General features: G+C 41.9%; 1 long non-coding RNA gene and 1 pseudogene across 1 annotated transcript; both read left to right on the forward strand.

Moving 5' to 3' along the window:
- On the forward strand, nucleotides 1-27633 carry LOC120607680 (uncharacterized). Its single transcript, XR_005654195.1, has 3 exons — nucleotides 1-359; nucleotides 25212-25403; nucleotides 27579-27633. It is a non-coding gene; the product is annotated as an uncharacterized LOC120607680 (long non-coding RNA).
- LOC120607676 (GTP-binding nuclear protein Ran-like) overlaps nucleotides 386-27636 on the forward strand; it is a 27458-nt pseudogene continuing 207 nt past the window's right edge.

A 27636-nucleotide genomic window follows, 5' to 3' on the forward strand; every position in this document is an offset into this window, starting at 1 on the left:
TTTCAGAGAAAGAGCTGAAAGCAAAAAGGAGAACTCCTCACCCCCTTTCTTCCGCTTCCACTGCCAATGCCCAGTGGACACAAGTTCTGGTTTGAAGCAATGAGAGCTTCTTATATTTTCTTATCTACTATTGTCAACAATCCTATACCCAGTGCAAATCCCTTGCTCCAGCCTGACTCACACAGAAGGCACAGGGCTCTCTGGCAAAGAGATGCAAGGGTGAGCCCCTGAGGAGGCGGCATTGACTGAAGAATGAATAGCTGGGAGGACGCAGACATGCTAACCCTCACAGGAAGAGGAGAGCTAAGGCTCTGCAACTCACTGGAGGAACAGAAGGAAAGCCAAGGTGACAGCCCCAGGTGAGGGAATGGGAGTGGGTGGGTGAGTAGCGGGAGGAGGCCAGAAGATCCCGGCCACAGTGCAGCTCTTTGGACCCTTGTCAGTCAGGGTGAAGAGTTAGGATTTTTTTCTAAGTATAAAAACCCTGAGGTCCTTCATCCTTGTACAGTCAACTGCCAATAAGTGACCTCTGGAGGACCTCCAGGCATCCTGAGGCACAAATATATTTTTCATTAGAGTGACTAAAACTGATATTTCTTAACATATATGAAAAATGGATCACTTAGACAAACAGTACAAGATATCATCCACTTTTCCTCCTCTCCAAGTTGCTTATACATCTAAATTATCTCAGGGGCTGTGTACATTGCAATGTTTCAGTACATCATTGTGGTTAAAGTTAATGTGCCAGAATTTCCTTCTTTCAGACCCACCCATTCTTGTCTCTCATAGGCACACCCCTGAAACTGACACTGAACCTGAAATCTCTGTGTTCCAAGTTCACCATCAGTTTCAAATATCACCCAGTGTCAGGTCTACCCAAAGGGAAGGAAGCCGTGGGTATTGGGACCTTGGGGGAGGGGACAAGAGGCATCACACCACCATGTGAGGCTGTTCTTCTCAGCTGGCTGAAGGGAAAGGCAAGACAGAATTTGTTTCCAAGGCTCTCATACTCCAGAAATGGACTTAGAATCTCCAAAAAAGTTGATTTTTATCTAGGTGAGATGATAGAGAATGTCTGATGGAATTATACTCTTTGATTCAGTCAGTGGTTGCTATTGAAGTCAGACAGTTTCAGATAATTTTTTTCTATTCATTTTATTTTCTCTTCCATCAAAATTACTTATCATATGCCTCTCACATACTCAGTACCATTCTTGGGCTGGGGAGACCAATGTAAGAGACAACCTTTTCTGGGCCAGAGAGGGCGATGGACTGATAAACGCTTATGTGCTGATAAAGGTATGACAGCTCTTAAACGCATGTTACCTAATGCTTCAAGGAACATTTCTGACAGAAGGGCATCAGATATGAAATCAGTCTGGTCTGCCAGATTAAGTAGTCCTCATGTGAGCTTTTGAGAGTTGAATCTAAGAGGCCAGTCCCTGAAAAAACTTAAATACTATTTTCATGAGTTTTACTGTTAGTTTGGAGGTTTTGAAAGCCATAAATTAAGTAAGAGAATGCATGACACGCATTTTGAAAATGTGACACTGACTATGATCAGGGGGGAACAGGGGTGAAGGGTTTAGTTATCATTGCTGCACAATAAATTACTTCAAAACCTAGTGACTTAGAGCAACAGCACATTTTTATTTGGGTCAAGATTTCTGGAGCTGCAGAGCTGAGAGGTTCTGGCTCAGAGTGTCCCACGAGGTTGCTATTAAGATGCTGGATGAGCTCAGTCAGACAAGCCCAGAGATGCTTCTGGAAGTAACATCACAAAAGCTGCCCAAGAAGAACTCCAAATTCAGTTCGAACTTGTATTGGTTGGTGACAGTGGGACTGGAAAAACTACATTTGTGAAATGTCATCTGACTGGTGAATTTGAGAAGTCCGGAGCCACCTTGGCTGTTGATGTCCATCCCCTTGTGTTCCTCACTGACAGAGGACTTATTAAGTTCAATATATGGGAGACGACTGGTCAGGAGAAATTTGGTGGACTGAGGGATGGCTATTACATCTAAGCCCAGAACACCATTATGATGTTTGATGTCACTTCAAGAGTTACTTACAAGAATGTGCCTAACTGGCACAGCGATCTGGTACGGTATGCCCAGCGTGCTGCGTGGCAATGAAATGGATATCAAAAACAAAGAGTTAAGGCACAATCAATTGTCCTCCACCGAAAGAACAATCTTTAGTACTACGACTATGACATTACTGACAAAAGTAACTATAACTTTGAAAAGCCCTTCCTCTGGCTTCCTGGGAAACTAATTGCAGACCCTAACTTGGTATTTGTTGCAATGCCCGCTCTTGCCCCACCAGAGTCTGTCATGGACCCAGTTTTGGCAGCACAATATGAGCCTGATCTAGAGGTTGCTCAGACAACTGCTCTCCTGGATGAGGATGATGACCTGTGAGAAAGTGAAGCTGGAGCTCAGTGGCAGAAGTCTAGTTGTGTAGGTAATTGTCCTGTGATGTCAGAGGCACAGTGTGTTTGCCACTTCATTATATGGCTAAGCCAAACATTTGCTTAATCTTTGGGATGCTGAAGGAGATGAATCAGCCTCAGGGTGAATGTGGCAGTTAAAAAATACCTTCAGCTTTTGGCCCTGCATATTTGGCTGTTTTGGAATACAGTTGTTTCCTTATTGAGTTTCAGATATAAGACCGCTGCTGTCCCATCACAATATTCAGTGGTGAAATCCTGTTCGTTACTGTCATTCTCATTTCTTTTTGTTTAGAATCAGAATAAAGTTGTATGTCAAATATCTAAGCAAGTGAACTCATCCCTTGTTTAATAAGCGTTTTAAAACCATTAATAAGGAAAATCGTGCCTTTACTATTATCATTTAATTTAAAGTCTATTAGGTTAAACTCTTCCTATGTCTTTATTTTCTGTACGTTTGAATCATTTCACATAAACGATATGGCAGGTCAGCAGTATTTTATTTGGTAAGTTAAGAGATGTAAATATTGTCGATACAGTTAAACTAAAATAATGTGTACCTCACCAGCCTTTCGGCCTGGTGGTGTCACCTTGGGAAGAGCTTGTTGAAGATTTATGTGACCCGTCAGAATAACAGTGGTATGTATTTCAGACATTTGAAATGGGTATTTAAAGAATCATAGTTGCTTTTATTTTATGGCAAAATTAACCATGTGATAATAAAGGGCTTTTAAAAGTCAGACGAATGAAACCATACTAATGATAGCAAGAGCTTGAGGGAAGTCTCATCTGTTAAAAATATATAAACTATGCATTTATTTGCTTTGTTTTAATGTTACATGTTTAATGTAAAGTTGATATGCTAAGATGTTCCATATTTACCCCCCGCTTTCAAGTACTCCCATGCTTTAAAGATGCCAAAAATTAAGGATTTAAGTAAGATGTACCACAGCTTTAATGACTTTTCTTCTGAATGATTTTTGTGGGCAGTGCCAAGACATATATATAATAACCAGGAATACTACTACAACAGAAAAGTAGATCTTAAAATGCTTTAGTAATGTGAAACAGACTGCACAACTTTGATTAAATTGACCATTTATCTTCTGTATGGTTTCCACATTTAAAAATGGATTGGGTCCGTCTGGCCTGAGTTTGATCCCAATGACACTATACTGTAGCAATTAGGAGTCTTAAAAATAAGAGCCATTTTGCTATAGTTCGATTTATCAAAGTTCTTTAGATATCCAATTTTCCTTAAATGGTTACTTTCTTACCTAAAAAGTTAGAAAAGGATCACTTAATACAAATGGTAGAATTGCATAAATTTCACCTCACTAAGATTAAATAAACTGGTGTCAGTAGGTTAAAAAAGAAAAAAGATGCTGGCTGAGGCTACAGCTACTAGAAGGCCAAAGTGACGAACTTTCACAGCTGCCAAGTTGGTGCTTTGTCATTAGCAGATCATCAGTTCCTCTCCATGTCAACCTATTGGCTATGAGCGTGTCCTCGTGATACAGCTGCAGGCTTACCCCAGAACGGGCGATCCAGGAGAGTGAGGCGACAGTGGCTGTTATGAACTGCATATTTTGTCCCCTCTCCAGTTCATGTGTTGAAACCCTAACTCTCAATGCTATGGTATTTGGAGACAGGGACTCTAGAAGATAATAAAGTTAAATGAGGTCATGAGGGTGGGGCCCTCAATTGACAGGGCTGGTGCCCTTATAAGAAGAGGAAGAGACAAAAGCCCTTTCTGTCTCTGTCATATGAACACATGGTGAGAAGGCAGCTGTCTACAATCCAGGAAGAGGGCTCTCACTAAAAACCAAATCTACTGTGGTCTTAAAGGAGCCAAGAGGAGAGTGTGAGTTCTTGTACTGAACACAGCTGGAAGGTCTGGTCGATGGCTGGATTTGGTGATATGGAGGCCATCAGTGACCTCGGCCAAAATGTTTCAGTAGAGTAAGGGAAGGTCCGATTGGATTGAGTTAAGGAGTGAATATTTGGAAAGACGTAAACCGTGTTGACATTCTTTTGAGAAGGTTGGCTGTGATAGAAGAGGACAATAACTGGAAGTTAAAAAAAAGTTTTTTTAATACCTGTGGGAGGGAGGGCTGCAGTGAAGAGAGAGAGAGTGAAAAGAAGGAGTGAGAGGAGTGAGAGAGTTCACTGAGGGAGTGAAGTCCTTGAGAAGCCACCTGTCTTTGATCTTTGGTGGGATACTTTCTCCTCTCTGATAAAAAGGAAGAAGATAGAATTGGATGCTCATGATGGGGATCTGTAGATTTGGGGTTTCTCTGGGGCACCTCCTGTTTTTCTTATGAATTCTAAATCTAAGTGGTACTCGAATTTGGTCACATATTAGAATCACCCAGGGGAGCTTTTAAACCTCTTTTACGCCCAGGCTCACCTCTCAGACTCATCGCATTAGAATCTCTGGGTTGGACCCAGGCATCAGTCATTTTTAAAGTTCCCTACATGAGGCCAGAGTGCAGTCCGGGTATAGGAGAGTCACTGCTGGAGGGAACTGGGAGGAGATGTGGGTGGTGGTGAGTGACCATGGGATCAAACTGTGGGAGCGCAGCGTAGGCCACTTGGCAGGGCTGCCAGACAACATGAGGCCCTTTAGAGGCAGGTGATTGTTCATTTCCCGTGGTGACTGTCTGCTTGGCTACGTGGTTACCTCCAGCAGAGCTACCTGCTCAGTTCCAGGTTTGATGATGGTAGAAGACATAACTTTTGTGCCTTCATTTCATTATCTGAAAAATGGACATAATGGTACCTACTTTAAAGGACCAATGTAGAAGTAAGTGAGATAATGGGCATAAACGCCTAACACAGCTCATAACATATGGTAAATACTTAATAAATGGTCACTATTAACATCAGTAAATACTCCTCTTGACTCGATTTTAAAACGTGAGTAGGAGAGCTGTGAGATAGAGCTATAAAGGCGTGTTTGTAGAGAGAACTTGTTTAATAGGCCATGAGGACTTTGGAGGGATTTTGAGCGCGGGTGACTTAGAGTCTGCTTTTGAAATCCTGGGAAGAGAGTGAATTGGGGACCCATGGGCAGATCTGGCTGCTTTGACTGTCCTCGTAGGGCCACACGGTGCAGTGTGGCCCTACGAGGACAGACTTTGTTTTGCCTTCTCAGACTTTGTTTTGCCTTCTCAGACTTTGTTTTGCCTTCTTTCTTTCCTGGTACATTTTGGCCAGTGCGTAGTTTGGGGAGCAGATGGTGCAGGATTACTGCTCCATCCCTGGGTCTGTCTGAGCTGTACATAACAATTAGGCACAGGGAGATCTAATGCTCTGTTCACTGGCAGGGTGCATTCTTCAGGGGTACCTGTTTTTGATTGTTCTGATCATTCCTGTTGGCATATCATTATGACTGGCTACTGACTGCATAGACAAGGAGCGGCGGATTTTTCTAAACTGGCTCCAGTATGGTGTTCTCCGTCAGATAAAAAGAACATCCCTTGTTCTGAGATGGGGTTTTGTTGGAACCATGTTGAATATGAGATAAGTCATTTCTAGAGAGATGCACCTGCTCAGAGCAGCTTCTTATCTTTGGCATGCAGTCTCCATGATTACTTTGGTTAGTCCTATTGAAGATTCTAGGTATGTGGTGAGAAGGAGCTCATGTGTCCTGCGCCACTGCTTTTGTTGGTGGCCATGTTGCTCAGAGAGACTACAATTATCAGCACTCATTGCATGTCAGTCCTGGCCACAGCTCTGTTAATAATGACGCCCCAGACACCCTCCTATGCCTCCCCCAGAAATACTCCTTCTTATCTTCCAGCAAACTGGCAGGTTGCCACCCAGGCCTTGACTCAGGCAAATGCTTTATTTCAATGCAGTAGTGGTAATCTTTTCGTTCCTGGTGGTTTCTTTACACCATTATGAGACAGAAAAAGCAAGATCTCTAGCAGAAAGCCACCTCACTGCTCATTCAGCCAGTGACCAGAACCCTGGCAAGATCGAGGGTTTTGTCAGATGGGAGCTGTGGTAGTGCATAAAAAAAGTGAAACCAGATGTTCGCCCCTCCAGTTGCTTCACATCCATGCAAAGGCTTGGAAGAGAGGTTGTAAAAATGTCACAGACCTTGAATCCTGAGGCCCAGATTTACACACCATGTAACCTTGTACCATAAATCCACCACCCTCACTGGAGCATCAGCTTCCAAAGGGTCAGAGCCCAGCTGTGGTGTTGAACAGAGGCGGTGGATGGTGCTGGCGGGACGAGGGAGGGAGTACAGCGACAAGGAGCCTGGCTGGGGACCAGTGATTGCTTTTCAAGAATTTTAAAGTGGGCAAAAGATTTTTACAAGTTTGGCTTGGAGTTTGTCCTTCTTAGGAGATAAGCCAAATTCTATTTTGCATTTTAGCCTGAAAGGAAACTTGATTTCTCTTTGGAAAATATTGGCAGAGGCAAGAGAATTCAGTGGGAGTGGTACTCATATAAGCCGAGTTTCCACTGCAGGATGAAGTGCTTTCAGGTAAAAGGAGAGGTGAACAGGGGCCAGACCCCTCTCCCTCCCCTTCTCCCTGCCTGAGGAGGCCACCCTCTGGAAGCTGGCACTGAGTGTCATGGGAAGCCATCCAACTTTGGCTTTATGAGGAGTCCATCTGCTTTGTGGAGAATAAATTATGGAAGTGGGGGCAAGAATGAAAGAAAGGAGATGACTTAGGAGGCTGTTGTACAAGTCCAGGCAGATGATGATGGTGGCTTGGATGAGGTGGAAGCTATCAACATGGAGAACGGCAAATGGGCTCATAGGTCTGGTGGCGAGACAGTGGGAAGAATCAAGAATGCCTCCCAGATTTCTGGTGTGAAAAGCTAAGTGGACAATGATGATGCCATCGAAACAGGGAAGCTTGAGGGAAGATCAAGTTTGTTGAGGAGATTAAGACTTCGGTTTTGGACACATTGGGTTGGAAAAGTGTATAGACATCTACATGGATGTTTAAAAAGACAGTTGGATATGTGGTCTGGAGATAAGAAGAGAGGTCAAGGCTGAGATATAAACTTGGGAATCATATTATAGATAATTAAAAAGATAGAAATAAAACTGCTGCTTAGGTCACAGTTGCCCTGTGCTATTGACACCATCATTGTGGTCACCTTCTGACTTTTGTATAGATGCCTGCTAGTGCCAGGAGACCTTAGGTCATGGATGCATACACATAAATCACTGTTTCTCCTCCTTCTGCTGCCCGTGGCTGATGTCCTTCATCTTTCTAGCTGAGCCCGTGAGTAGCCCCACAGCCTCCCCGCGGGGCTCCCCTGATAGCTGCCTGCAACTGATGGGAGTTCCAGTGAGGGAAACTCCTTACTACCCTGATTCTAAAGTGTAGCATTCTTCCCAGATTCCCCATTTCTGTCTTTTTGCATCATCTGGCTCAAATTTTCTGCTCTTTTAACATTTTCCCAGCTTGCTGACATTTTTACAGTGGGCATAACCTTATTATTTTATTATTAGTCACTAAACAGGAATGATTTGCTTTTTCATTTGATCCATGTTGCTTAAAGTGTTACGTTAGTTTCTGGTACTTTCTAAATGACATAAGTTCTGATAGCTTACTCTAAATAATGCTTCTAGGTATGTGTCTAATCAGCTAATGGCCAGGATGTCACTCAGCGATGCTCATTTACAAGGATGTAGGTTGCAGTAGATCCTCCCTTCTGTTCATGTGTATCGTGTTTCATGCAATTTCTGTTTTGCACAGCAACTATTGTTTTTATTTGTTCTAATAGTAACAATTTTCAGTTCAGTGGATTCTTCATATAGTGACTCAAGCAACCTCCTCCTTCCCCCGCCACTATATAAGGCTGAAAACAGATGCACGCTTGTGCTGTAGAGTTAAAAGCTGCACTTGTGTTACTGAAGCCAGAACATATGTGCGGGAACAGCTGAGGGTATTTATTGTAGTCAAGTGTGGAGCCTGTGGGCCAGGCAAGGAAGGCCCAGTGTGATGTGATTTACCATCCGGGAGAGGCTGAAACTAGCTCTGTTTGGGTCTCTCTCTCTCTCTCTCCCTGTGAACTCCACCCCCCGCCCCCAATTCAATCTGTGAAGCTCACAGAAGTCTCCTGAAAGAAACTAAGAAAGCTCACAGCTTTGGGCCCCGGCAACCGGCGGTGCTATCTGCAGCCCTTCTTATTCTCCTTGAGTGCTGGCCTTTGCTAGTATCTGGATTACTTCCAGGACTGGAGCTTCAGGTTTCATCCATTCTGGGGAGCCTTGTTGCTGATAGCTAGGAAGAAATGCAAGATTTGGAGTTATGAGTATATGATGGGGTATATGAAAGCATGTAGAAGGTCCGATTACTCACAGGAAAAGTGTAGGATGAGATGCAAAGAGAACCAGCATGAAGCTCTCGGAAGAACTGACAGGTAGCAGCAGTCTGCAGGAAAGGAGATCATGAAGTTGACTGAGAAGGCAAGGTGGTTGTTGTTGGGAGGGGGTGCAGGCCAAAGTAGTGGGGGATCTGGAAGCCCAGGGAGAAGCAAATTTCAGTCATGAGTCAACACACTGCAGACGGTTATCAAGATGAGAGGGAAAGTATACATTAGATTTGGAAATTCAGCACTAATTGGTGACTTGAGTAGAGCTGGTCTTTATAAAGAGTGATGGGGCCAGAAGCTAGCCTATGGAAGGCTGGAAAATGAGGCAATAAAAAACACTAAGTGAGGCTAGTTTTTGAGAATTTGGCAAAGAAGAGAGACAGAGAGCAGGAGTAGAGGGAATGCATAGGGTGAGGGAGGAATTTGTCAGCTGGTTTCTGTTTTTCTTGGCTTTGGCGGAAGGGTGGAGATGCGTGTGTGTTGTGATGTGTGTGTGGTGTGTGTGTGTGTGTGTGTGATGGGATTTACTTCGCTTTCACTTCCAATAACAAGGAAGAAAAGGACAGCGCTATGGGTAGGCAACCTAAATTGTCGACCATAGCAGTGTGAGTTTTTCTCTCTCTCATCGCAATAGAGAACTCATGGTTTGTCTTCTAAAAACTTGTCTTGTTTCTCTAGAGGTATGCTGGGGAAAGGTTAGGAGCCTAGAAAAGGCCAAAGGAGCCACAAACCTAGAGGGACACCCATTCTTCAAATTCAGCCCACCCTTCGTGCCATTGTTCCACCGGGCATTCTTCACAAGTGGCAGACTCACCTCTTCCAGGACCCAGGGAAAGTCTGCTTGACATAACTGCCCCATTGATGAAACTATTTTGTGAGATTCCCGCTATTGCCAGAAGAACATTTTTCTTGTTTGGCTTTGTTATTCTTTTGGTTTTAATTAGAGAGAATCTTGATGATGAGACAGAACAAGGGGAGAGAGAGAGGATGAGAAAACAGGGAGAGGATTCGGAGAACGGAAGATAGACTGAGATCAGCATGCAGATGAGAGGGGGTAGCAGGAGGGGACAGGGCTCCTCTTCTGAGCCTGGGGGAGGAGTCAAGGGCAGGGGTGAACCTGGGTCAAGAAGTTCACTCATGCTTGACAGCCCTACTTTCTCTGTTCAGTTGGTAGCAGGATCACTTGTTGTGGGGGAAGAGAAAGATATGATGAGGCTTGATGAGAAAACCTGAGGTTTCGCTGCTGTGGGGACTGAGAGAGAGCTGAATAGAGACCGGGGGCGGGGGTTGGGGAAGGGCATGGTTCCTCATTACAGCTTGTCTGGCAAGGTTAATGGTGTATTCAAGGTGTGCCTGGCACAAACAGTCTGGGGCTTCCTCCACCAGTGCCGTCAGGATGTGGGAAGGAAGGAGTTATGTGGGGAGCAGAGGAGGGAGTCAAGATTACAGGCAGATGAGATAAACGGCCAGGGGGCCAAGGATTGTGGCGTGAGCCACAGAGTTCTGTATCCTCTCCTTTTTCACCTTTCCCCAGCCTCTGAACTGAAAAACAAATTTATTTCACTCCCTTTGTTTTATCCAGAGAGAGGCCTTAGAGGCCACTTTTACTCCTGGAAATCTACACACTGAAACGAAGGACTGGGTGATTATGATTTGTCGATGTAGAGTCATCAATGGTAACACATGCAGCACTCTGGTGCAGGATGTTGATGGTGCAAGAGGCTGTGAGTACTGGGGCAGGAGGGATATGAGCAGTTTTAGGTTCACAGCAAAATGCAGCAGAAAGTACAAAGATTTCTCATATACCGAATGTGCCTCTCACTACCACTTCCCCCACCATCAACATTCCCCATCAAAGTGGGAAGTTGGTTATAATCAATGAACCTATATGGACAAATCATTATCACACAAAGTCCATAGTTTATCTTAGGGTTCACTCTTTGTGTTTTACATTCTATGGGTTTGGACAAATGAATAATGACATGTATTCACCACTGCAGTGTCGTACAGAGTATTGTCACCATCTTAAAAATCCTCTGTGCTCTGCCTATTCATTCCTTCCTCCCATTATCTCTTGGCAGCCTCTAGTCTTTTTACTGTCTCCATAGTTCTCCATAGTTTTGCTTCATCTAGTATGTTACATAGCTGGAATTTTATAATTTTATAATGTGTAACCTTTTCAGATTGGCTTCTTTTACTTAGTAATAGGCATTAAAGGGTCCTAAATGTCATTCTGTGGCTTGAGAAATCATTTCTTTTTAGTTCTGAATAATATGCCATTGTCTAGATGTACTACACTTTTGTTTATCCATTTGCCTACAGAATGACATCTTGCTTGCTTCCAAGTTTTGGTAATTATGAATAAAGTTGATATAAACATATATATGCAGGGTTTTGTGTGGAAATAAGTTTTAACTCATTTGAATAAATACCAAGGAGTTTAATTGCTGGATCATAGGGTAATATATTTAGTTTTCTAAGAAACTGCCAAACTGTCTTCCAAAGTGGCTGTACCATTTTGCATTCCCACCAACACTGAATAAGAATTCTTATTGCTATGCATCTTCACCAGAACTTATATTGTAAGTATTTTGAATTTTAGTCATTTTAATAGGTATGTAGTGGTATCTCATCGTTGTTTAAATTTGCATTTTCCTAATGATACAAGATGCTTGTTAGTCATTTGTATATCTTCTTTGGTGAGATGTTTGTTCAAATCCTTGGCCCATTTTTTAATTGAGTTGTTTTCCTATTGAATTTTAAGAGGTCTTATATATCTTAGATAATAGTCCTTCATCAGATATGTCTTTTGCAAACATTTTCTCCCAATCTGTGCCTTGTCTTCTCATTCTCTTGACAGTGCCTTTCATGGAGCAAAAGTTTCTAATTTTAATGAAGTCCAGCTTATCAGTTATTTCTTTCATAGATAGTGCCTTTTGTGTTGTATCTAAAAAATTCTTCCCAAACCCAAGGCCATCTACATTTTTTCCTATGTTATCTTCTAAGAGTTTTATAGTTTTGTCTTTTACATTTAGAGCTATGATCCATTTTGAATAAATTATTGTGAAGGATGTAAGGCTTATGTTTGATTAATTTTTTTGCATGTGAATGGCCATTGTTCTAGCACCATTTGTTGAGAAGGCTATTATTCTCCTTTGTCAAAAATTAGTTGACTATGTTTGCGTGAGTATAATTATGGGCTCTCTGTTTTGTTCCTTGATCTATTTGTTTATTTTATTTTATTTTATTTTATTTTATTTTATTTTTTATTTTGCCAATATCATACTATCGTGATTATAGTGCTATTTTTTATTTATCAATTATAAGTAACATCTACTGACTTGTTACTGGAATTAATGAGAAATAAGTTCTCTTCTACCTTCTAACTTACCTCTTCCCATTTTCATCTAGCTCTATCACTATTTTTAATTAAATCAATAAACATTGTTTATAATACCAAAACTATGTCAATATTGTTTAAAGCAAATCTGAGTAGTGTATTATGATTATGTTTATTGCTTTTTGTTTTCCTTTACATTATCTATTTGCCTCATTTATTATTTACGTGCTATTTTTATATATATATATATCTGTAGCAGTTTAAAAATATGTTCATTTCTTTGATACTCTTCCCTTCGTAATGTAGAGCCTCGTTTCTCTTGCCTTGCATGTAGGCTGTACGTAGTGAATTGCTTCTACCAAACAGAACATGGCAGAAGTGATGATATGTGACTTCTGAGACTAGGTCATAAAAGGCTTTACGACCTTCCCCTTGATCTTTCTCATGGATTGCTTGCTCTGGGGAAAATAGTTGCCATCCTGTGAGGCCACTTAATCAGCCCTATGGACATCCATGTGAAAAGAAACTGAGGCCTTTTGCTAACAGCCAGCAAGAACTGAGGTCTCCTGCGAACAGTTATGGTGAGCCAGGCGAAGCTGAGCCGAGAGTCCCAGTCAAGCTTTGAGCTGATTGGAGCCCCAGCGACATCTTGACTGCAACCTCTGTAGGGCCTCTGAGCCGGAATTACCCAGCTAACTTGCTCCAAGATTCCTGCCCCTCAGAAACTGTCAGCTAATAAGTGTTTATTATTTCAAGTATGTAAGTCTCAGGATAATTTGCTATGCAGCAATAGATAATTAATATAATATCTTTAATTTCTTCTGGATTATCACTTTGTCACTAGATCTGCCACACTATCTACTCTGTCAAGTCTAATTATTTTTTTCCTGGATCTCTTCACCTTTCTGCTTCCACTGAACTGGTTATTCTTGAGACCAGCCTAGTTGTCATCTTTCTCACCCTGCTGATTGGGCTCACTGGTTCCAAGATCCCTTATCCTTCCTTTCCTTCATTCTTATTCTTTCTTTCTCTGAAACCCATTTACTACTAGCTCTTAAGATAAGATTTATAGGTGATATATTTCCTTAATCCTTTTATGTTTAAAAAATGCTTTTACTTCACTATCACCACTATATAGTGACCTTTTCATTCTTGAATGGTAGTTTGGTTGATTATAGAATTCAAAATAGAAAATCATTTTCTCTTAGAATTTTGAAGTCATTGATTATTCTTCTAGTATTCAATGTTGTACTTGCTGTCCAATATCATCTTTATTCGCGTGCGCGCGTGTGTGTGTGTTACCTAGTTTTTTCCTCCTTGGAAGTTCTAGGCCCTTCCATTTGTCCCTAGTGTTGTGGAATTTTATTATGTGCCTTGTTCTATCAGTCAGGATGCTTTGCTGAAGGTGAAGAAAATCCAACTAAAATGGCCCATAGTACAAGTGGATTTATTATCTTGCCTAATAAATAGTCCTGAGATAATGTGGTTCTGAGGTTGATTAGCTTAGTGGCTGAATTATGTCATCAGGGACCCAGGTTTTTAAAAAATCTATCTGTTCTTTCAGGGTGCATTGGGTAACTCCCTTCGGGGGCAAAATATGGCAGGAACTTATATCCCAGAGGCAGAAATTGGGACTATCTCTTTCTCCGATTCTTTTAAATTTAAATTTTAGAATATTTCCCAGAAATAACCCCATCACTGGCATACTTTCTCTTATGGTCCCATGTCCAAAATTAGGTGTTATGGTCTTTTCTACATGAATCGCTAGATAAAGAGAATAAAATTAATATGATTGTCTTGGACCGATCAAGATTTATTCACTGGAACTTTAAGATAGAGGTCGGTCTTTCCTGACAACTTGACTTTGCTGTGGAATGTGGGGATTTTAAATACAATCTGAATCCTATTTCAAGGAAGAATAAAGCGGACACTATTGGTAGGCAACCAAATTGTCTGCTATAGCATTTATGGGTTTTTCTGTCATTTATTGTTATGGAGACCTAGTGATCTGTCTTCTAAACACTTGTCGAAGGCTTCTGTCTGCTGATATCCTCTCCAGTGCTCTTTGTTCTTGTGGGTTTATACCACTTTGTTCCTTTATTACCATTTTAATAGGATCTCTGAAGAGAGAGATAATAAGTGTGTGTGTTCAGCCTATCATCTCTATTTGGAAGACCCCTAGCCAATGTTTTTCAAACTGTGAGTTGCACTATTAGTAAGCTATGTGCAGTATTTTTTAAAAATGAAACAGAATATAAAATACTTGATTATATGTATTGTATATAGTAATATTAACTATCGTTTCATGAAATGTTTGTTTCAGTTGAGTGTGCATGTGTGTGTGTGTGTGTGTACTGGATAGGGATGTAAAACATATTTCTTATTAACAGTTGTTCACAAAAATATTTGAGAAGCATTGCTTTAAAGAAATCTCTTCTGAATATTTTGTGCTCTGCAATATTATCTTACTTTGGTTGGTTTTTACAGATATGTGAGGCTAGGAGAACAGAGCAAGCACATCAAACTTTAATGCGTATGAAATAACATGCATTATAGGAATAAGGAAATGGCCTTGCTCTCTTACAGAGCAACTCGATGTGCTACCATTATCATCATATTCATTTCTGTTTTCCAAAGGAAGAAACTGCAATCTAGAAATAGGCTGATGCCCACACGAGGCAGCAGGCAGATGGGCCTGTGAGGCACATTTCTGGACACTGGATGTGGAGCTTGGCTAAGATCTGTCCCTTGATGATCAGGGCTGGTGCATAGAACTTATGGAGCTCTGCTTCCAGGCGTAACCTGTCCATTCAGCACACATCTATCAAAAGCCTGCATTCCTCAAATGTTTGGAGAGCCTCAAATGAGAAGGAGTGCTAGGATCCTGCTGAGTTACATAATGTAGTAAGATCAGGTTTGGTTTTGAGGCTTATTTTCCCTCAATCTTGCCCTTTTCAGGCAGTTTTATTCAGCAAAGACTGATGTGTATATTTCCTATGCCTAAAAATTTTCAGGAAATGAAAACATCCTTTCGTGAAACCGTTTTTAGATCAAAACACATCATGGTTGGGAAGCTCTTGCCTCTGTCTGGGCGAGGTCACCCTCAGCCTCCCTGGTAATATGTATAAAAACCTGGTACCTAGTTTCCATCCCAGGGCTACAGGGCCAGCCTAGAGGATGTCTTAGTCTGGGAGACCCTGTCTCTTTGACGGCCCTATAACCATGGTGTTCTGCCTTTTTTGTGTCCTTCCTTGTTTTCATCTTATCACTCTTGTTACACTGTTTCCTGATTTTCATTAAATATTTTTTTTACCAGGTTTATTGAAATATCTTTGACATATATAAATTGTATTTATTTATAGAATATAACTTGATATTTTGATATATGTATACATTGTGGAAAAAAATCACCACAATCGAGCTAATTAATGCATCTATCACCTCTACATAGTTGTCATTGTGTGTGTAGATGATTTCATTTTAGATCTATCATTTTTTGCAACTTTCAAGTCAACAATACAGTATTGTTAACTATAATCACCACACAACAAATTACACCTCAATGACTTGTCTCTAGAACTTATTCATCTTGCATAACTGAAACCCTTTGACTCAAATTTCCCCCATTTCCCCCTTCCTTCTGCCCTTGGTAATCACCATTCTACTCTTTGCTTCTGTGAATCTATTTTAGATTTTACATATAAGTAAGATCATATAGCATTTCTCTCTCTGTGTCTGGCTTACTTCACATAGCACAATATTCTGCGAGTTAATCCATATTGTTGCAAGAGGCAAGACCACCTTATTAAAGGCTGAATCATATTTCATCATATGTATATATGTATGTGTGGATGTAGATGTACATGTACACACATATTATTTATATATATATATATATAGTCGATCCTTGAATGATTTGAATGATGTGGGGGTTAGGGGCACTGACACCCCCCAAAGCAGTTGAAATTCTGTATATAACTTTTCATTTCCCCAAGACTTAAGTTATCCCTCAATATCTGCAGGAGATTTGTTCCAGGACCCCCACCCTCCCATGGATATCAAATCTGCAGATGCTCAAGTATCCTATATAAAATAGTATATAGATCAATGTATACAGTCAGCCCTGTGCATCTGTGGACTCCAGTCTGCAGATGGAAGACAGTACAAGTAGTTATTGAGAAAAGTCCACGTATAAGTGGACCTGAGCAGTTCAAATTCATGTTGTTCAAGGGTCAGCTATATGTATGTATATATGTGTATACACACACACACACACACACACACACACTTACATCTTTATTGATTCATCTGTCAAAAGACACTTAGGTTGTTTCTATATCTTGGCTATTATAAATAAAACATGGGAGTCCAGATAACTCTGTGATCCTGATTTCACTTTCTGTGGCTCTATACCCAGAAGTGGGGTTGTCGGATCATATAGTACTAATATTTTTAATTTTTGGGCAACCTCCACGCTGTTTTCATAATGGCTATACTTAAAATTCTTTGTTAGTCTATATCTACTTCCTCCAACATTTTCTCCCTCTTCTCATTTTAATTTATACAATTATTTGTCTTAGCTTGTTTTTTTTCTTCCTTACACTCTTCTTTTTCTGTCCCTCTATGCTTTTGCGCTTCTATTTTTTTCTTCTTTTTCTTCCCTTCTCCCATGTAAGCTTTCCTCTTTCTTTCCCCAAAGGCTTTTGACGTCCTCCTTACTGCTCACTTACAAGGCCTAGAATGGACCGAAGATGGTTCAGAGATTGAAGGCAGCAGGGCAAGACGGCCTGGTGGAGATACTGATGGAAAGTGTTCTGAATATCAGAGCTGGGCCCCCTCTGAAGAGAGGGCTCTCCAGTCATGTCTTGTTCCACACTTTCATTATGTTACCCATATGAAGTCACAAAGGTCATGCTACTAGATTTGTGGGCCAATCAACAAGATCTGAAAACATCTTGGAAGGCTTGAAGATGGGCTGAATCTGATGAGAAACAATGTCTCTTTCTTCACGTGGGTGAGAAAATGAATGGCACATGACCAAGATGGAGGAGATGTGGCTGAGCAGCGAAAAAGACTTAAAAGAGTACAGTTAAAAAGAGCCACCAATAGATGTGACCCCCTCCCCCACGAAGGCTCATTTGAGGTTAGGCTGCATTAGAGGAGCTCAGTCTGCAGTGAGTCATACTGGGCAGTCACCAAGCTTAAGAGGGAAACAGCTAGCTATCTACATTTGCTAAGAGAAACTGGGATAGTGAAGGGCCTGAGACCATATCATGCCAGAAAGGTTGAAACAACTAAGGATGGATAAGGAGGTGAAAAAAGGATGTAATAACCATATTCAAATATTGAGGAAGAGAAATTAGACTTATAGCTTCAAGGAGAAGAACAAAGTTCCCTGGAGTCAGACTTCACTTTTAACACAAAACGTGCTGTGCGGCAGTTAAAGGTGTCCAAAGTGGACTGGACTGTTTCGTGTGGTTGTAGTGTGTCACTCTCGTTGGAAAAGTTCTAGTGCTTGGTGGAATGATTCAAATGAGATTCAGACATTGGACAGTTGGTTGAACAAGATACCAGTCATAACTTTTGTGGTTGATACTACTAACAACAGTAACAGCTAAGACTAATTGGCTGGGTACATGGCACCCAATGTGTTATCTGCATCATCTTATTTAATCCTCATGACAACACTATGAGGTATTTACTATTATTACTACCATTTTAGACATGAGGTAAAGAATATGCCCCAAATCACAGACAGTGAAGAATAAGGCCTCCTTAGTGAGTGGAACTAAAAATCTAATGGCTTGGGTTAAGAGAATATCTAATGATAGTTTAATATAGACATGGGAAGTCTGGAGTGGAGTTCAATGGCTTCCTTCATGTGGCTGCAGACAACAAGGGCGGGGGGTTTCTTTGGTCTCTGTCTAGGAATGGTACAGCATCAAGGCAGACAAAGAGAGCCCCAAAGGAATAGTGAGGTAGAATTAGCCTTAAATAAGTAAATAAATCAATCACATCACTAATCATACAATATAATTTTCATCTGGCTTAATAGCGTTTTAGATAATGTACGAAGAGAATTTCATGAAAACTACAAGTGCCAACCTACTCTGTGAATAATAGCATCTGCAGGTTTGTTTCTGAAGCCTGCCTGATGGAGAGGATTGATCACAGTCCTTCATTTTGCCCTGCAGCAATAGCCAGTATTCTTTACTTCTCAATATTTAAGAATGAAAACAGAAAGACTTGGCATTCTTTTACATTTTGTTCAGCTTTTAAATTGTTGTCAGTGGGAAATTTAGTCTGAATACCTAGTCCAATGCTGTTGGAAATTGGAAGCCCTCCCAACAAACTGAAGTTCCCATTCAGTTCCAAGCACTTCTATTCTAGATGGTGAGTGTTACTTCTATAATTAGCATGTCCCCGCTTTGGAGGCTCCGTAGTCCTTTTTATTTCAAACCATTGGATGGAAGGAGGAGGGAGAAGACCCAGAGGCAGACCCTAATGGCTAAGCATACAGAATTGGGGTGCTCAGAGGTCCTGGCACCCTCAGTGTTGATAGCCTGTCTGCTCAGGTCTTGCACTTGGTTTTCTGTGGGCAGGATTTGAAAACGAAATATATGTGAACGATGCTCAATAAACAGTAATCGCTCTGTAAAGGAGCATCAGGCATAGCGACACACTGAGCTACAGCACTATGCAGTGCAAAGACTAGCTAAGGTCTCACCTGCTGTGTTCTGAGGCCAGGATAGATCTCAGGGAGGAGAAGGGAGTGAGAACCTCAGGGCTGATGAATGTGGTGAGAGGTCCATGTGATGCTAGGTGTTTGGTCACTTGTCACCTTCAGTTTGACACTTGAATCTGCTCAGGCATTTTGGGGCAGACACTACCATTCAAAGCTCTCCCCACCCCATGCATCATGAATCAGAGCTGTCCCGAAAAGCTTGTGGGAAAAAATGGATAAGATTGCACAGGTCCCCTTTGCTTTCTGCCTCTGGTGACCTGGACTCCTGAGGTACTGCCCACTCCAGTGTTCCGGGTTTTCCTTTTCAGCAGGCCTGAGCTCTCCCCTGGGGTAGGACACGCCTTGGTGAATCAGAAAGAGGTGTGCTGTGGGAGGAGGGACAAAGGCCAATCCTAGTTGCCTGGGAGCCCTTACAGATGCAGAGCTGCTCTTGCAGGGGACGCCCAAGTGCCAGCTCCTGCATTATCCCATGGAAAGATGCCACGTTCTTACCTCTCTGGCAAAGCCCAGGTTTGTGAGCTGGGAGTGTGATACACATCTGTTCAGAGCCAAGCACTGGGCCCAAAACTGGGTCACCTCACAGACAGGCAAAGATGATCTATTCCAATTGGTGGGATCGGATTTCGCCCTTCCTTGTAAAACCCAGCCGTGCCCCCAGCGTCTGCCAGCATCAAGGCACTCCTTTGTGTTCTAGCTCCAGAAAGCTGAAGAGCAAAGTGACATAAAGGGCATAGTGCCCACCCAAAGTCTCCCAACTCAGCTCTGCTTGAGGCTTTGGGCTCTCACACTGGCTTCTTTGCCCAGAGGCCAAGGAACCCATCAAATGTGTTCTAATGGGCAGGAGGTGTGGCTTCTCTCAGAAGCCTGTATCTCCACAGTTTATATTCCTTTCATGTGCTGGGACATGTAGCCTGGCTCTTCCAAGGACAGCATTTCACTGCTCTTTCCTCCCCTCTCTGCCTTTCTAACCTGTTTTTCTGCTGACACTGGAACCCTAGTGCTTTTGCTCTTTGAGACACCCTGTAATTGAAAAAAGAAGGCTTCACGGAGTTATGAGTTAGCACATGCCGCCCCCTAATGGCTCCTGCCTTCTAGGGTTTCAGGCTCCAATGAGAAGAGACATTTGGCCCTTCATGGAGGGTCCCCAGCAAGATTCCTTTCCAAGTAAGCTGGCGCTTTCCCTACAGTCAGCTCAAAGAACCAGCCCTTGCTCTTGGGGGGTTGGGGGGTGATGGCATGTCCAAAGTCAGGCAGCTTTGGTGTGTCTGGCTGTGAGAGAAATTGTCCAGTGTTTTACTGCCAGGAGTGAATAAGTGAGCTCTTCCAGTCCAGGAACATTCCTACGACCGACCTTTCTCATTGCTCATCCTTTCCACCTGCTCCCTTGAAGCTCCTTGCTGGATCTAGAGAGGGAAGCACATTGTTATCAGCTGTGCACATGAAAGCTTCCTTTTCCTGCTCTTCTAGCAAGAGGGGCACGGGGGAGAGGTGAGGGATGGGGGTCAATGCTGTCGATACACCCCTCAGACTTTCCAGTTGGCACCTCAAGAAGCAACACAAAAGCCAAAAAGAGAGGGAGAACACACAAACCTCTTGAAATAACATCTGTTGAGTTAATGTTTGAAGAACCTGAAGAAATTGGTTGGACATAGTCCAGTTCTGTTTCAAGGGGAATCCAGGACTTAATCAAGGAACAAAGTTCATAGGTGTGGGAGGGAGAACTGGGAAACATTTTGTTATGGAGGCTGGAAAGCTTTTCTCTAGAAGTGAGGGAAAGAGGCTAAAAGAAGAACTTGTATTTTTCACCAATAAGCTCAAATCTGGCAAAATCAAGGATCATGCTATAAGCTCTGTTGCTCGGCAGGAAACAAGGTGAAAGTTAGTGTTCACAAATTTAGAATGCTTTATAGAGTGAAGCTGCTTGGGGGAAAAGACTTTGTGAAAAACAGAGTGCAGAACTGGTCTTCGGCTTTTCTGAAATCGGGGTGGAGTGTTGGGGGGCGGTGAGGGGCATCGGGTGGGGATTGGTGGTCACAGAGGTGAATGCTATAATTCCCGGGGAAAGGAAAGCTGTTTGGTGGTGACAAACCATTGTTCTCTTCTGCTTCGTGGAGGGGTGATGGAGAGCAGAAAGTGGAGAAGCCTGGATTGAAAGTTGAATTAAAGAGCCTGAATTTCATGTGGAGTTTAAGCAACTAGACTATTTCCTATAGGGTCACGTCTTGTAGAGATGGAAAAGAAGCATTTAAAATTTTTTTATTTTATTTGGATCTCCAGCTACAGAAAGCTTCTCACTAGGAAACAAATCGTTCCCCAGTTAACTTTAAGAATGAAGTCTTTCTCTTTTCTGAAAATCTTGAACAAGTTCTGAAAAAAATAGTAATCAAAAAAAGTTTCCTCTCTTTTGATAAGCTGACCTGAAACTTGGCCTGGTTTGTCTTTAGGTGACTGATGGTGCTTACTCAGCCCCAAGTGCATACAATAGCTCTCTAAAGGTAGTTTAGCCCTTGCGCATGTCCTATCCAGCCCTGACAGAGACAGTGAGAAGCCCCTTTCCTGTTCTATAATGTTTTATTCAAAGCCAGTTCCAACTCTGGGGACATAAGTGTTTCCCCAAAGACAGGTTCCCGCTGACCTACACGATTCTGCTCCCTGGTTTTATCTGGGTAAAATCCAAGGTAAGAAGATGGCCTCAGGCTTACATGTGATATTTAAAACAAAAGGGTGTGATCAGAGAACCTCTAAGAGTTATCTGAATCCCCAACATTCTGTAATTTCCTGTTAATGTTCTAACAGTGGTTAGAGGAAGCCAGTAAGATCCAAACATCATTGCACAAATGGCTGAAGCACTGAGCAGGACCTCAACTTATCAGAATGTACATGAGGCTCCAGGTTCACCTGCTAATAGGTTAGCAGGCCAAATACAGGCTGACCCTGCATCTTGGCTTTGCCGTGTTGTAGGACCAGGGTCAAGTTACCTCTCCCAGCCTCAGTGTACTCCTTAGGGAATGAAGATGTGAGCATTAGATATAGGCATTCAGTGCTTAACATATCGTAAGATACCGATATTATTTTTTAAAAGCCTGGATTAGAACGACCGAAAAGAAATGAAATGTAGAACTGGCTGCTGTGGAGCCCTATATACCTCATCTGGGATTGTGGTCAGATAAGAGAAGGAATTTGGGATAAAAGTAGAAATAAAAGCCGTGGGAGAAAGATGAGGAAGCAGAGAGCGAGGGGAGGGAGCTAGGACCTCTGCTGGAGAAACTAGTTTTCTCTGTGAGCAGGGTGGGGAGCGGACATTCAGGATGGCACGAGAAAACCCGGGAGGAGAAACCTGAGAAGTCAACTCTGTGAGGGGATCCAGCAGAGAACAGAACCCGACAGAACCCAGGTTCTTGGTCTGAATTCCTGCGCAGAGGAGTTTTGGCTGGGAGTGGAAAAGGGGACTTTGGGGGCGGGCAAAACTGGGAACCAGTCCAAAGCTACCAATCTGCCAGGCCAGGAGGGGAACTTGGAGCAGCAGCCTGTTAAGCACCTGATTAATGAGTAAGCTGCTGGCTGGTTCAGGTAAGGGTGCACCTGTGATTTACCTAATCCCTACAAAGCTCCCACCATGAGCTCTCCACACATTCTTTGAGCCTGGATTGTGCTGAGCAGCCCTTGGAGGAAGGGACTCCTGAGAGAAATTTTTTTTTTTTAACTCGGACATTTTTTGGAGGGGTGGTTATTCTTGCCCATTAACGGACGTGGCAATAAAAACAAAACTAGAAGTTGCTTCATAAACTTGGAAACTCTAGTAGCTATTATGGAACGAAATGTGAGCAAAAGTTAATAGTCTATCATATGTTGTTATAGATTTTAGATTATCTTTCATCCTGTAGCCTTTCTTGTATAGTTAGGTTTTTATTTTTGTTAATATAACTTTGAAACTTTTAATTTAAGTATAACTTTGAAACTTTTAATTTAAGTATAACTTTCAGAAAAGTGCCAAAAGCACAAGTGCATAATTTGCTTAAGGTTCACAAATTGAAAACACTCATACAACCAGCACTTAGATTAAGACACAGAACGTGACCAGCACCCCGAAGCCTGCCCTGGGCCTCTTTTGCCCTTTTCCAGCATCAGCCCTCATCTCCTATCATAGTTTAGTTTTGCCGTTTTTTTTTTTTCTTTCCTTTATCCTCCTTTAAAAGATTTTATTTTTAATTATGGTAAATGCACAAAAATAACATTTATCTTCTTAATCATTTTTAAGTGTACAATTCAGTGGCATTAAGTACATTCACACAATTGTGCAACCATCTCCACCATCTATCCACAGAACTTTTTATTTTGCAAAATGGAAACTCTGTACCTTTTAAACATTAACTCTCCATCTCCCATCCCCCAGCCCCAGACAACCATCATCCTATTTTCTGTCTCTATGAATCTGACTACCCTGGGTGCCTCATATAAGAAGAATCAAACAGTATTTGTCATTTTGTGACTGGCTTATTCACTTAGCATAATTTCCTCAAGGTTCATCCATGTTGTAGCATGTGTCAGAATTTTCTCCCTTATTAGGACCAAATATTATATTCCATTGTATGTATATAAGACGCTTTGTATATTCATTCATCCACAAATGAACGCTTGGGTTGCTTTCAACTATGACTGTTGTGAATAATGCTGCTATGAACAGGGGGCTACAAATATCTCTTTGAGACCTGCTTTCAATTCTTTTGGGTATATAATCAGAAGTGGAAGTGCTGGGTCATGTGGTAGTTCTATTTTTAATTTTTTGAGGAACCTCCATACTGTTTTCCACAGCTAGTTTTGCCTTTAAAAAAAACAAACAAAAAAACTTTACATACATGGAACCATTCAGTAGACATTTTGGCTTTTTTTCATTCAACTTTGTGTTCACGAAACTCGATTTTTGATGATATAATTTTTAACAGGCATTCTGTGTTGTAAGGAGTTATCATGTACTTGATTTTTATTTATGTGTTTGATATTCTTCCATATTTTATTAAGCTTTGTTTTCTATAGGTGGATCCTTCTAGTTCTATTATTTAACTGTGTAGAATTTTGTTAAGAGTATTGAGTAGAATAGTACATTTCTTCCTTGGAGTTTACAGAAGCCTTTGTGGAACACATCTGTAGGAGTTACATCAGGTTCTGTGCTCCTGGTTTTCTGTGGGGACATTAGCCACTGCTCCCTGTTTCTGCTGCTCTAATGGATTTCATGGCCTAAAGAGGCAAATATCTAAGTGAAGATTCCTGCACCATCTATGAGCTGGGCCTACTCATATGGCAAAAGTCCTTCCAATTTTCAGATTGATTCTATAATTTTATGATACAGTACTTTGATCTGTCATTCAATGACCTTGGCTGATATCCATTACATAAGATTAGATAGCTTGCATTTCCATAACTCCTCTAAACCTGCTTTTCTAATGAACCCTTCCATCCACATCCACCGAATTAAAAAAACTGCAGTTGGAATCACATATTTGCAGAACCCTTGAAGCACCTATGGGTTTCAATAAATACTTTACTAACCATTTCTGTAGAGGCTGAGAAAGAAAAATATCTAGTAAATCAGATAACCTAATTAGTTATGTGTTACCTCAACTTTTCACTAGGTTTTGTTTAAATGTTCCGGTGAGTTTCATGCTCAAGGGAATAAGGTGAGAGTGTCCTAACTCAGTCAGGTGGAGCATGGTAGCCTCAGAACAGTAAGAATTTCCTAAGAGGAAGACACTTTCAGGAATAGAGGTAAGGGCTTGGAGGCTCAGCTGCCCCCTCCATGGAGTCTTCAACATATAATTATGAGGAGCTGGCACATCTCCTTTCATGCTCTCTGTACAGAATATATTTTGGTGGAGTCGGGGGTCCTGGTTTGCATCCCTCCTCTGATACTTAACAGAAATGTGATAGTGAGTGAGTCACTTGACTCTACCGAGTCTCGCTTTCCCTGTTTGTGAAAACAGCATAATTTACAGATTAAATTGTATCTTGTCTGTTGTCTTTTCTTTTTTTTATGCTTCCATTACCAGAAGGTCAGGTCTTTTAGCTCCTTATCTTGTTGGGAGGTTTATGGAACAGGACTGAAAGTAGAGTTTGCCTGAATCCAAACTTACGCTCATCGATTTTTTTCTAAAAACTCAAAGTCCTTTAGGAGATATTGCTAGTGATAGCCCAGAGGATGGGGTGTGTGTGTGCAAGGAGTGGGGTGTCGTGTGTGTGTGTGCGTGTGTGTGTGTGTGTGTAGGCAGGGATGGAGACTGGAGTACTTTTGTTTTGTTTTTGTTTCGTTTAGCTTTGTTTTTCAGTGAGAGGAGAAAGCTGCAGAGAGAGGGTGCTTTCTTGTGGCTCGGAAAGAGTTGTGGGTTAGAAATTCCAGGAGGAGCCCCCCCAAGAATTAGAGTCCTGTGCTGTCACAGCCCTAGCTCTCAAGAATGTGGCCACACCTTGGTAGAAAATATTGTTTGGCTCTCTACATGCAGCATGCAGACCTCTATAAGGTACCAAGCCAGCAACGGCAATGTCGGGAATAACCAGGAGGACAGAAAACCAGAGGGGCCACCTTGCATGTTCTCCTTTGCTTATGTTATGACCCTGGGACACTTACCTTTTGAACAACTGCAGGAGTAGGGGTGATAAGTAATAGTGGCAAAAAGGGCTAAGATTGAATTAATTTGATTTAATAAAGATGAAGAAATTAACATTTCTTATGACCTGAATTTGGAGCAAAATTCCTATTGGTCACAAATAAATGAAACGGAGGCATTCTGGTGTCCAGTTAATATGGCTACTGTGGGAATTAAGAGAGGCGATGTATGTGGAAAGCACTTAGCAAATCCTGAAGCACTCTGTCAGTCCTATCATTAGGACCCGGCTTTCCTGGTTACAAAGTGAGCATGCAGGCCCCAGGCTCTCTTAAGGGTGGCTGGGAGCAGAAAATTACCATGGGGAAGCAGGCTTCTCTGGGCTTCTGTGTGGGGGTGTCCAGTGTCTGTTGCATCCATCAGCAGACCAGAGCAGGATGTTGACAGTTGGGGCTGCTTCCTCTGGGGGATGGAGCAGGGCATTGCCTGTAAGTGCTGACACTGCAGATTTTGCTTAGTTTATCATAAAGGAGAGAGACTCAAACACATCTTGGGGCAAGCACTGGGGATTTTCTGACAGGATTCTTTGTCTACACTCTGTCATGCCTCAGCTGTCTGGTCAATCACAACTGCAGACTGCTGGAAAATGATTGCTTTGCTCCTGCGGTGAGTCGTTCACTGAGAATTGGATGACCTGAGCAGGAAGGACCTTAGCCAGTGGCATCTAGACCTGTATTGACCAATCGAAACCTAATGCCCCACAATTCAAGCAACATATGTTATTTCAATTTGTTTTAGTTGCTCCACTGTAAAAAGTAAAAAAAAGATGAAATTAATTTTTGCAATTTGTTTTATGTAACCTAATGTATTACAAACACTATCTTTGCAATATGTAATCAATATAAAATATAAAAATATATTAATGTAAAAATATTCATGAGATATTTTGCTCTTTTTTCATTTAAATGTTCAAAATCCAGTGCATATTTTGTACTTTTAGCACATCTTAATTTGTACTAGCAACATTTTACATGCTCAGTGACCACATGTGGCTCTAGATTAGACACTGCAGGTCTATACCAGTGGTTCTCAACTGGGGACAACTCCCTTAACCCACAGAGAGCATTGGCCAATATCTGCAGATATTTTTGATTGTCACAACTGGAGAGGTACTACTGGCATCTAGTGGGTAGAGAACAGGATCCTAAATGTCCTATGATACACAGGACAGCCCCATAGCAAAGAATTATTTGTCTCAAGATGTCAGTGCTGGGGTTGAGAAAACTGAGTCTATCCCCCGTCCTTTCATCTTTTCCCCACGGTGGTGGGAATGAGGCATGGAGAGCCAATAGTGACAGGACAGGTGCTGACACCCAGGTCTCCTGAAATTAGCCAGGGCATTTTCCTACCTCATCCATGGCCTCCTTCAGACGTTTGACAGTAGCAGGTGTTCCCGACCCTTCTTCCAGCACAGCTCAGTAGATGAATATAAGTGACAGGATACAAGCCATGGGCAAGACACCAAGCACCAACGAAGTTCCACAGCACAAAAGTTTCTTTTGTGTTACATGGAAATTTAGGGGAAATTCATACACTTGTCAGAACCCGAAGACTAGCCTGAGAGACAAAGGAAGTGCCGAAGCCAGCAAGAGTTCTCAGGTAACACCTGGCCAGGTCTGAATGAGGCCTTCAAAGCATAGGGTGTCAGAGGGGAACATCTCCAAATAAGTTGAGTTTCTTACTCAACTGCAAGGGGACCAGGAACTGTTTTCTGAATGTTCATTTAAGTGTTTACTCTCATCAGTCAACAAAAAGTACTTTCCAGTTACTGAAAGCTACAGCTTAGAAGTGCAATGACCAAGTGTGTTTCTCTCCCATGGTCTCCTTAGGGATCCTTCCAAAAATGCAACTTCCATCCCTCCTTAACCTCCTTCCCCAGATATGGTGATATGGACTCTCGAAATGCTTTTCAGAAACTGCAGGGAGAATGAATGAATGAATGAATGAAATTTAGCTAGAATCACAGAATGAGCTTTAGAAAGAAGACTCTTCCTGTTCATTTCATGTGAAAACCCCTTTTTTTTTTTATAGCTGTTCATGCCTGACCTTTGGCCTCCTTTCCTGGTACTGCTGCTTCTCATCTGATTTT

This window comes from Pteropus medius, unplaced genomic scaffold (assembly GCF_902729225.1).
Source record: "Pteropus medius unplaced genomic scaffold, Ma_sr-lr_union100, whole genome shotgun sequence".
Classification (NCBI taxonomy): domain Eukaryota; kingdom Metazoa; phylum Chordata; class Mammalia; order Chiroptera; family Pteropodidae; genus Pteropus; species Pteropus medius.